The 10502-nt window shown below is 45.7% G+C and overlaps 1 non-coding gene across 1 annotated transcript; it reads right to left on the minus strand.

Moving 5' to 3' along the window:
- Positions 1–1353: 1353 nt before the first annotated feature.
- On the minus strand, positions 1354–1517 carry LOC113890641. Its single transcript, XR_003510596.1, has one exon. It is a non-coding gene; the product is annotated as a U1 spliceosomal RNA (small nuclear RNA).
- Between the last annotated feature and the right edge of the window lie 8985 nt (positions 1518–10502).

Here is a 10502-nt window from a genome sequence, read left to right on the forward strand (position 1 = left end):
GGAAGATCCTCTGTAGAAGGAAATAACAACCCACTCCAGTACTCTTGCCTCAGAGGAACCTGGTAGGTCACAGTCCATGGGATCACAGAGTCGCATAGGACTGAGCAACTTTTCTTCTTCTTTATGATTCAACTCACATCCATACACGACCACGGAAAAACTATAGCTTTGACTAGACAGACGTTTGTTGGCAAATTAATGTCTCTGCTTTCTAATATGCTGTCTAGGTTTATAGTAGCTTTTCTTCCAAGGGGTGAGTGTCTTGTAATTTCATGGCTGCAGTCACCATCTGCAGTGACTTTGGCGCCAAGTAAAGAAAGTCTGTCACTGTTTCCCTTGTTTCCTCCATCTATTTGTCATGAAGTGATGGGACCGGATACCATGATTTTTGTCTTTTGCATGTATTCACTCTCACTTTTTCTGCTTTCTGGCATAATACGGATGGTGTCATCTGCATACCCAGTTTTGTACATGATGTACTCTGCGTGTAAATAAGCAGGCTGACAAGATACAACCTTTGATGTACCCCCTAGACTCATCTGAAATGACCCTGATGCTGGGAAAGACTGAAGGTGGGAGGAGAAGGGGACGACAGAGGATGAGATGGCTGGAACGTGAACGTGAAGTCCCTCAGTCGTGTCCGACTCTTTGCGACCCCGTGGACTGTAGCCTGCCAGGCTTCTCCGTTCATGGGATTCTCCAGGCAAGAATACTGGAGTGGGTTACCATTTCCTTCTCCAAGATGGCTGGAAGGCATCACCAATTCAACAGACTTAAGTCTGAGTAAACACCGGGAGTTGGCGATGTACAGAGAAGCCTGGAGTGCTGCATGCAGTCCATGGGGTCTACAGAGTCGACAAGACTGAACTGAAGTAGCTACTGTAGTATATATATAAAAAACAATGCATAACCTCTATGTATAATACAAAACATAAAAAGTTAATAGCTTGAGGGAGCAGTGTATTCACTGCTGCTGCTGCGAAGTTGCTTCAGTCGTGTCTGACTCTGTGACCCGAGACAGCAGCCCACCAGGCTCTGCTGGGATTCTCCAGGCAAGAACACTGGAGTGGGTTGCCATTTCCTTCTCCACTACTTCTTCCTGTATTCACTACTGAGCTGAACTTGTTTGACTAGTCGTGTTTACTTTTTGTGATCTCATGGACTATAGCCTACCAAGTTCTTCCATCCATGGGGTTTCCCAAGCAAGACTACTGGAGTGGGTTGCTATTTCCTTCTCTAGGAAATCTTTCCGAGGGCTTCCTGCATTGCAGGGAGATGTTTCAAATTGCCTGAGCCGGCAGAGAAATCCCACATTATGGTAGAAGGTAGTTTTATCGTTGAAACTATAGTTACCAGGGGAAAGCACGCACGCAGTCCCCCACTACCACAAATTATGCAGTTGAGTTTCCCGCGTTTGGGGAAATCGCAGAGGTCAACACACCCGCAGTGCAATGGGTGAGCCTCGCCGTGGGAGAACCACCTTCGTGATCACAGTATCTCCCCTGCCAGGTAGTTCAGTTCTGTTCAGTCAGCTCAGTCGTGTCCGATTCTTTGCGACCCAGGTAAATATGAAGTAATTCTGCCCGCCGCCCGCACAGCCTTAGACACGTTCACTGTCCGCACAGGCTCACTTTGCTATTGCCACCATCTCTTCCACCACCGACCGCACCCCATCGTTTCCCGCGCCTCTCGGGCACTCCTAACAACTCTTCTAATAAAATCCAAGCAGTATCTGGGAAAAACTTCCACAGCCGGCAAAGTGGCAGGCCCGCTACTGTACCACTTCTGCTGCAAAATTTACATAAGCCCAGCCCCATTCAGGACCTGTAAGGCGGTTCCTCTTCTCCAACCCACGCCCTGTCCCATGCCCCTCATCTCCCCTCCCACCCCAGCCTAGACGACCAATGGGCAGGCCAGATGCTGAAGGAGAAGTGATGTCATGATTCCCAACAGCTTAGGGAGCCCAGGAATCAGTGGAAGCAGATCCTTTATTCTTTAGTTGAGATGTAGGGGACTTTAGCCAGCTTCCTTGCATTCTTAACCTTTGTTCTGGGTTACATGCTAAGAATAGTAATTCTGTGGTCCTCTGTTCAGTTCAGTTCAGTCGCTCAGTCGTGTCTGACTCTTTGCGACCCCATGAATCACAGCACTCCAGGCCTCCCTGTCCATCACCAACTCCTGGAGTTCACCCAAACTCAGGAGTTCACCCAAACTCACGTCCATAGAGTCGGTGATGCCATCCAGCCATCTCATCCTCTGTTGTCCCCTTCTCCTCCTACCCCCAATCCCTCCCAGCATCAGAATCTTTTCCAATGAGTCAACTCTTCGCATGAGGTGGCCAAAGTACTGGAGTTTCAGCTTTAGCATCATTCCTTCCAAAGAACACCCAGGACTGATCTCCTTTAGAATGGACTGGTTGGATCTCCTTGCAGTCCAAGGGACTCTCAAGAGTCTTCTCCAACACCACAGCTCAAAAGCATCAATTCTTCGGTGCTCAGCTTTCTTCACAGTCCAACTCTCACATCCATACATGACTACTGGAAGAACCATAGCCTTAACTTGACGGACCTTTGTTGGCAAAGTAATGTCTCTGTGTTGCTGATCCAATTTTGTTTTAAGAAGTAATAAGTTGTAAAACAATGAATGTAAATATATATTTGTAGGAACAAAATAAACCATAAGTATGTGTTATATGTGTAGACATATAGATTCAGGGTGCTAACTTTAAAAAATGCACAGCATCAGAGTTGTGAGTTCAAGGATTATTTGGGGCAAAATGAGGAGCTCAGGAGGCAGCATTTCAGATAGCTCTGAGAACTTGCTCCACAAAGGTACGGGTGAAGGTCAGTGTATGTGTAGTCTTGGTGAAGGGAGAGTACATGCATTCCAGTGCAGATTCTTTGCAGAAGGTTACTGCTAGTCATGAGGATCACATGTCACCAGGAAGGATTTTAGTGCTTTTCTAGGTACTAGGAGATATTCGGGTCATAAAATCGGCGCCTGAAAATACATCACTATCTGAAGACTTGTTCTGCCAGTTTTTCCCAGAGCACAGAGTGGTCTCATTTCTGCTCTCCACCCTGAACTCCTTTCAGGGGGTGTTGAAAATCAGTGGCTGCAGCATTTAATCCTTGTAAAGGTGGATGGCAAGTGCCAGTTTGTAGTTGACAAAAGTTATATCTCAAAGTTCTATGTGGTGTATTTTCTGTGCACCTTCTTACTTCATCCTCATGGTCTCCCAGGTACCATGTTTTTCCTTTTCTTACCATACAGAATACAAAAGTTGAAGATTCTGAAGAAGCTGATGACCAAAATAAGGGATAGAAAGATAATGTGTTTGCCTGAAGAATGAGGTTTGTATGTTTTCTCTTACTGGATAAGACTGGGTTAGACCTGAGGGCAGGGAGTGCGGAGGCTAGACAAGCAACCAGCTTGCTTTTCAGACCAGAGACCAAGGAGTGGAGGAACTTGATTCTTGAAGTGCATTTGGCTTAAGAGGGAAGGTGACTAGCCTGGAGGGAGAATCTTGAACTCAGCACCCAGTTAACTTCCAGGAAAACCTGTCCTTTCTTGGAACAGCTGACACTACACGTCCTGCACACTGACTTTAAATATTCTTTATCCACTGCTGTCCACTGTAGGAGTTTCCTGTTGCTCCTATAACCTGTTACTACACACTTCGTGGCTTAAAACAACAAACATTTATTATTTTATGACTCTGGAGATCAGAAGTCCAAGATGCAACTCCCTGGGCAAAAATCAAAGTGACAGTTGGGTCGTGGTGATTCTTCATGGAGATGCTAAGAGAAAATCTCTTTCTTTGCCTTGTCCAGCCTCTAGAAGATGCCCACATTCTACTCTCATAGGCCCCTGTCATCTTCAAAGATAATTACAGCTGATCAAGTTATTCTCACAACACATTATTCTGACACCAATTCTCCTTCCGTCTGTATGAACCTTTGCGATTCCATGGGGGCCCCATCTCAGTTCAGTTCAGTCGCTCAGTCCTGTCCGACTCTTTGTGACCCCATGAATCGCAGCACACCAGGCCTCCCTGTGCATCACCAACTCCCGGAGTCCACCCAAACTCATGTCAATTGTGTTGGTGATGCCATCCAGCCATCTCATCCTCTGCCATCCCCTTCTCCTCTGGCCCTCAATCTTTCCCAGCATCAGAGTATTTTCAAATGAGTCAGCTCTCTGCATCAGGTGCCCAAAGTACTGGAGTTTCAGCTTCAACATCAGTCCCTCCAGTGAACACCCAGGACTGATCTCCTTTAGGATGGACTGGTTGGATCTCCTTGCAGTCCAAGGGACTCTCAAGAGTCTTCTCAAACACCACAGTTCAAAAACATCAATTCTTCAGTGCTTAGCTTTCTTTATAGTCCACCTCTCACATCCATACATGACCACTGGAAAAACCATAGCCTTGACTAGACGGACCTTTGTTGATAAAGTAATGTCTGTGCTTTTTAATATGCTGTCTAGGTTGCTCATAACTTTCATTCCAAGGAGCAAGCATCTTTAATTTCATGGCTGCAATCACCATCCGCAGTGATTTTGGAGCCCAGAAAAATAAAATCAGCCACTGTTTCCCCATCTATTTGCCATGAAGTGATAGGACTGGATGCCATGATCTTAGTTTTCTGAATGTTGAGCTTTAAGCCAACTTTCTCACTCTCCTCTTTCACTTTCATCAAGAGGCTCTTTAGTTCTTCTTCACTTTCTGCCATAAGGGTGGTGTCATCTGCATATCTGAGGTTATTGATATTTCTCCTGGCAAGCTTGATTCCAGCTTCTGCTTCCTCCAGCCCAGCGTTTCTCTGATGTATTCTGCATAGAAGTTAAATAAGCAGGATGACAATATACAGCCTTGACGTACTCCTTTTCCTATTTGGAACCAGTCTGTTGTTTCATGTCCAGTTCTAACTGTTGCTTCCTGACCTGCATACAGATTTCTCAAGAGGCAGGTCAGGTGGTCTGGTATTCCCATCTCTTTCAGAATTTTCCACAGTTTATTGTGATCCACACAGTCAAAGGCTTTGGCATAGTCAATAAAGCAGAAATTGATGTTTTTCTGGAACTCTCTTGCTTTTTTGATGATCCACGGATGTTGGCAATTTAATGTCTGGTCCCCCTGCCTTTTCTAAAACCAGCTTGAACATCTGGAAGTTCATGGTTCATGTATTGCTGAAGCCTGGCTTGGAGAATTTTGAGCATTACTTTACTAGCGTGTGAAACACAAGTTGGAATCAAGATTGCCGGGAGAAATGTCAATAACCTCAGATATGCAGATGATGCCACCCTTATGGCAGAAAGTGAAGAGGAACTAAAAAGCCTCTTGATGAAAGTGAAAGTGGAGAGTGAAAAAGTTGGCTTAAAGCTCAACATTCAGAAAACGAAGATCATGGCATCTGGTCCCACCACTTCATGGGAAATAGATGGGGAAACAGTGGAAACAGTGTCAGACTTTATTTTTCTGGGCTCCAAAATCACTGCAGTTGGTGACTTCAGCCATGAAATTAAAAGACGCTTACTCCTTGGAAGGAAAGTTATGACCAACCTAGATAGCATATTGAAAAGCAGAGACATTACTTTGCCAACAAAGGTTTGTCTAGTCAAGGCTATGGTTTTTCCTGTGGTCATGTATGGATGTGAGAGTTGGACTGTGAAGAAGGCTGAGCACCGAAGAATTGATGCCTTTGAACTGTGGTGTTGGAGAAGACTCTTGGGAGTCCCTTGGACTGCAAGGAGATCCAACCAGTCCATTCTGAAGGAGATCAGCCCTGGGATTTCTTTGGAAGGAATGATGCTAAAGCTGAAACTCCAGTACTTTGGCCACCTCATGCAAAGAGTTGACTCATTGGAAAAGACTCTGATGCTGAGAGGGATTGGGGGCAGGAGGAGAAGGGGAAGACAGAGGATGAGATGGCTGGATGGCATCACTGACTCGATGGACGTGAGTCTGAGTGAACTCCAGGAGTTGGTGATGGACAGGGAGGCCTGGAGTGGTGTGATTCATGGGGTCGCAAAGAGTCGGACACGACTGAGTGACTGAACTGAACTGAACTGATGTGGTAGTTTGAGCATTCTTTGGCATTACCTTTCTTTGGGATTGGAATGAAAACTGACCTTTTCTAGTCCTGTGGCCACTGCTGAGTTTTCCAAATGTGCTGGCATATTGAGTGCAGCACTTTCACAGCATCATCTTTTACACTTTGAAACAGCTCAACTGGAATTCCATCACCTCCACTAACTTTGCTCATAGTGATGCTTCCTAAGGCCCACCTGACTTCTCCTTAATTTAATCACACCCACAGATTCTCTTTTTCCATGTCAAGTAACATAATCACAAATTCCAGGGACCCAGATGTGGGCATCTTTGAGGAAGCATTAGTCTATCACAGCCAGTCTCCCCAGTGAACACATTTCCGCAGGCATATCAGTCAGTGGTGGCTGCTCCATTCTGAAAGTGATCCAGGTGAAAGCAAGTCAGTCTACTGCTTCTGAGGGTCAGCCAGTCAACAGCTGGGCCCCATATTGAGGCATCTGAGTCAGAGAGAGAAAAGGAAAATGCCTGTGGGGAGACGAATCTGAGGACCCAGCCTGGGCAGTTCCCAGGGATCAGAGTTGAGAGCTGAAAATGCCTTCATGGGGGAAGGAGGCTGGGGTGGTGTTAGGAGCTGAGTATATGTGTTTCCCACCCTCCCCCCGCCCCCCACCACAAATTCATATCTTGGACGCTAATCCCCAGTGAAGCTGTATTTGGGGAAGGAACTTTGAAGGATGTAATTAAATGAGATCATAGCCTTGGGGCACTGATAGGATGTTTCAGTTTCAGTTTAGTCACTCAGTCATGTCCGACTCTTTGCGACCCCATGGAGTGCAGCACGCCAGGCCTCCCTGTCCATCACCAACTGCCGGAGTCTATCCAAACTCATGTCCGTTGAGTCATTATGCCATCCAACCATCTCATCCTCTGTCATCCCCTTCTACGCCTGCCCTCAGTCTTTCCCAGCATCCGGGTCTTTTCAGATGAGTCAGCTGTTTGCATCAGGTGGCCAAAGTATTGGAGTTTCAGCTTCAGCATCAGTCCTTCCAATGAACACCCAGGACTGATCTCTTTACGATGGATTGGTTGGATCTCCTTGCAGTCCAAGGGACTCTCACAAGTCTTCAACACCACAGTTCAAAAGCCATCAATTCTTTGGCACTCAGCTTTCTTTATAGTCGAACTCTCACATCCATACATGACCACTGGAAAAACCATAGCCTTGACTAGATGGACCTTTGTTGACAAAGTAATGTCTCTGCTTTTCAACATACTGTCTAGGTTGGTCATAATTTTCCTTCCAAGCAGTAAGTATCTTTTAATTTCATGGCTGCAGTCATGGTTTTAGAAAAGGCAGAGGAAACAGAGATCAAATTGCCATCATCCTCTGGATCATCAAAAAAGCAACAGAGTTCCAGAAAAACATCTATTTCTGCTTTATTGACTATGCCAAAGCCTTTGACTGTGTGGATCACAATAAACTGTGGAAAATTCTGAAAGAGATGGGAATACCAGACCACCTGACGTACCTCTTGAGAAATCTGTATGCAGGTCAGGAAGCCACAGTTAGAAATGGACGTGGAACAACAGACTGGTTCCAAGTAGGAAAAGGGGTACATGTCCTTAAATGAAGAGATACCAGAGAGCTTGGGCTCCTGCCCTATCCCAGCTTAAGTAACAAGAAAAGACCTTGTGAGGATCCAGCCAGGCAAGGACTATCTGCAAGCCAGGAAGAGAGCTTGCACCAGAAACTGAATTGCTGGGAAGTTCCAACCATGATCTAGGACTTCTCAAAATTGTGAGAAAACAGATTTCTGGTTAAGCCACCCAGTCCATAGCATTTTTTTTTTTCTGGAAGCCCAAGCTAACTAATACAGGAGGTCATTTAGTCATTGACCTAAGCAGCTTCTCCTACTTGGCCCTTTTGGGGATCTGCCCCAGTCTTGTTGATTACCAGTAATTAGCACTGACCACCTGCTTTGCTTTTAAAGACTTACCCATGACTTTCGAATGAGAAGTCATCACCTGGTTTAAGATTTCATAGCATAGTTGGACATGACTGAGCAACTGAGCACAGCACACAGCACAGCATAATTTGCTACGTGCAGCAATGGCCTGCAACAAGGATCTCAGAGTTTCTTTTGAATGAGTTTTACATCTTCAAAAACAACCCAGAATGGCCTGGGACAGCTGATCATTCTTCAGGGTGACCCAATACCCCGTGTGGCCTGCATTTCCTCTTCTACTGGATGAGTTCTATGCTTTGGACTCTCCACAACCATAGACAAGGGTTTGGGTGCTGGTGAAGAATCTGTGCCTAATTCTGGGGAGGCTCAGGGAAAAAGGAAAGAACTCCCAGAATCTGGGCATGGGAGGGGGTGGGGGCTGAGAGGCTGCTCTTCTGTGAATAAAGGAGGTTGGAGGGTGTGAGAGGAGCTGGTGTGTGTGTGTGTGTGTGTGTGTGTGCCCATTGTGTGTGTCCAGGATAAATTCAAGGGAAGTTCAAGAGAGGGCAGCTGCCATTCTGGGACCAGAGACTAGAGCACCTTGGCACTCAAGCTCTGCTCATCCTCCTCCTTCTTCTGCCTCTGTTTCCCTTTCTCCTCTCTGTCCTCACTAGTGTCTCACCAGTGTTTTATTTTTCCCACTCCTCCTTCCTCTCTTGGATCATTCCCACTACCATACCCCACTCCCAACACAAAGCAGGCCAGCAAAGAAGAGGGCTGAGCAATCTGGGAGGAAGATGAGGGAATATTTTCCACCAGCCTAAGAAGCACAGATACATTTCTTTCTGGTTAGATTCTTGTTTGGAGGGGACAGAGTAAGATGGCTCCACCTCCACAGACAGCTAAAGCAGCACAGGCCTTAAGGCCAACCCTGGGGATATGTGACCAAAAGTCAGGAACTCTGGACATGGATGGAGGACATCTGGTTCACAAGATCCCAGACAACTTAAAATCTTGGTGCCACCTTCTTTATAAGGCAAGTTCCAAGGGAAGGACCACATTGTACCCTCCTGGCTTTGTTCATGTAAGGGTGCATAGGTGCGTGTTTGTGTCTGACTCTTTTCAACCCCATGGACTGTACCCTGCCAGGCTCCTTTGTCCATGGGACTCTCCAGGCAAGAATATAGGATTGGTTTGCTATTTCTTCCTCCAGGGGATCTTCCCAACCCAGGTATTGAACCTGTGCCTCATACCCTGCATTGGCAGAAACCTGAGAAGGTGTGTAGGCCTCCTGTTCCTCCCTTTCCTGGATCTTTACTGCTGAGCCACCAGGGAAGCCCTGGTAGCTTAGTAATTCTGCCTTTTCCCTTTTCTTTGGGTTTTGTTATCTTCCCAAGCAGTGACCTTTCCTCTCATGTTTCTTGCTTGAGGAGGCTAATTTAGAAATATCTCTTTGATATTCTGTTTTTTCTATAAGCATTCTTTCATTCTGGACTTAATCTTTTTGAACAATATTCTGAGCCTTTTTGATTATTCAGTAAATATTTGTAAATAAAATTGTTAATTTTGATATATTGACGCAACCAATCAACACTTAGGTTGGCTCCCCAACCCCATGCCATCCACACAGGAAATGAGGCCCAGCTGTGGATGCCCATTGAACAGTGTTGGGGAAGCTCTGAAGGAAGTTTTGCTGGCACCTCCAGATGAAATTGTATGGTCAAGTCATTCAAAATGACTGTTCTCTTGCTATCTGTTCATTCTCCTTCACCAGCCACTCCTTCACCCACATGACTATCCAATCCCCTTAATTACCAGTTCAATCAGTTGCTCAGTTGTGTCTTGTGACCCCATGGACTGCAGCACGAGAGGCCTCGCTGTCCATTACCAACTCCCGGAGTTTACTCAAACTCATGTGCATCGAGTTAGTGATGCCATCTAACCATCTCATCCTCTGTCATCCCCTTCTCCTCCCACCTTCAATATTTCCCAGCATCAGAATCTTTTCAAATGAGTCAGTTCTTTGAATCAGGTGGCCAGAGTATTGGAGTTTAAGCTTTAGCATCAGTCCTTCCAGTGAATATTCAGAACTGCTTTCCTTTAGGATGGACTGGTTGGATCTCCTTGCAGTCCAAGGGACACTCAAGAGTCTCCTCCAACACCACAGTTCACAAGCATCAATTCTTCAGTGCTCAGCTCTCTTTATAGTTCAACTCTCACATCCATACATGACTACTGGAAAAACCATAGCTTTGACTAGATGGATCTTTGTTGGCAAAGTAATGTACCTGCTTTTTAATTTGCTGTCTAGGTTTTTCATGACTTTTCTTCCTAGGAGGAAGTGTCTTTGAATTTCATGGCTGCAGTCATCATCTGCAGTGATTTTGGAACCCCAAAAATAAAGTCTGTCACTGTTTCCATTGTTTCCCCATCTATTTGCCATGAAGTTATGGGACCAGATGCCATGATCTTAGTTTTCTGAATGTTGAGTTTTAAGCCAACTT

The sequence above is a fragment of the Bos indicus x Bos taurus genome, chromosome 3 (genome assembly GCF_003369695.1).
Source record: "Bos indicus x Bos taurus breed Angus x Brahman F1 hybrid chromosome 3, Bos_hybrid_MaternalHap_v2.0, whole genome shotgun sequence".
In the NCBI taxonomy this organism is placed as follows: domain Eukaryota; kingdom Metazoa; phylum Chordata; class Mammalia; order Artiodactyla; family Bovidae; genus Bos; species Bos indicus x Bos taurus.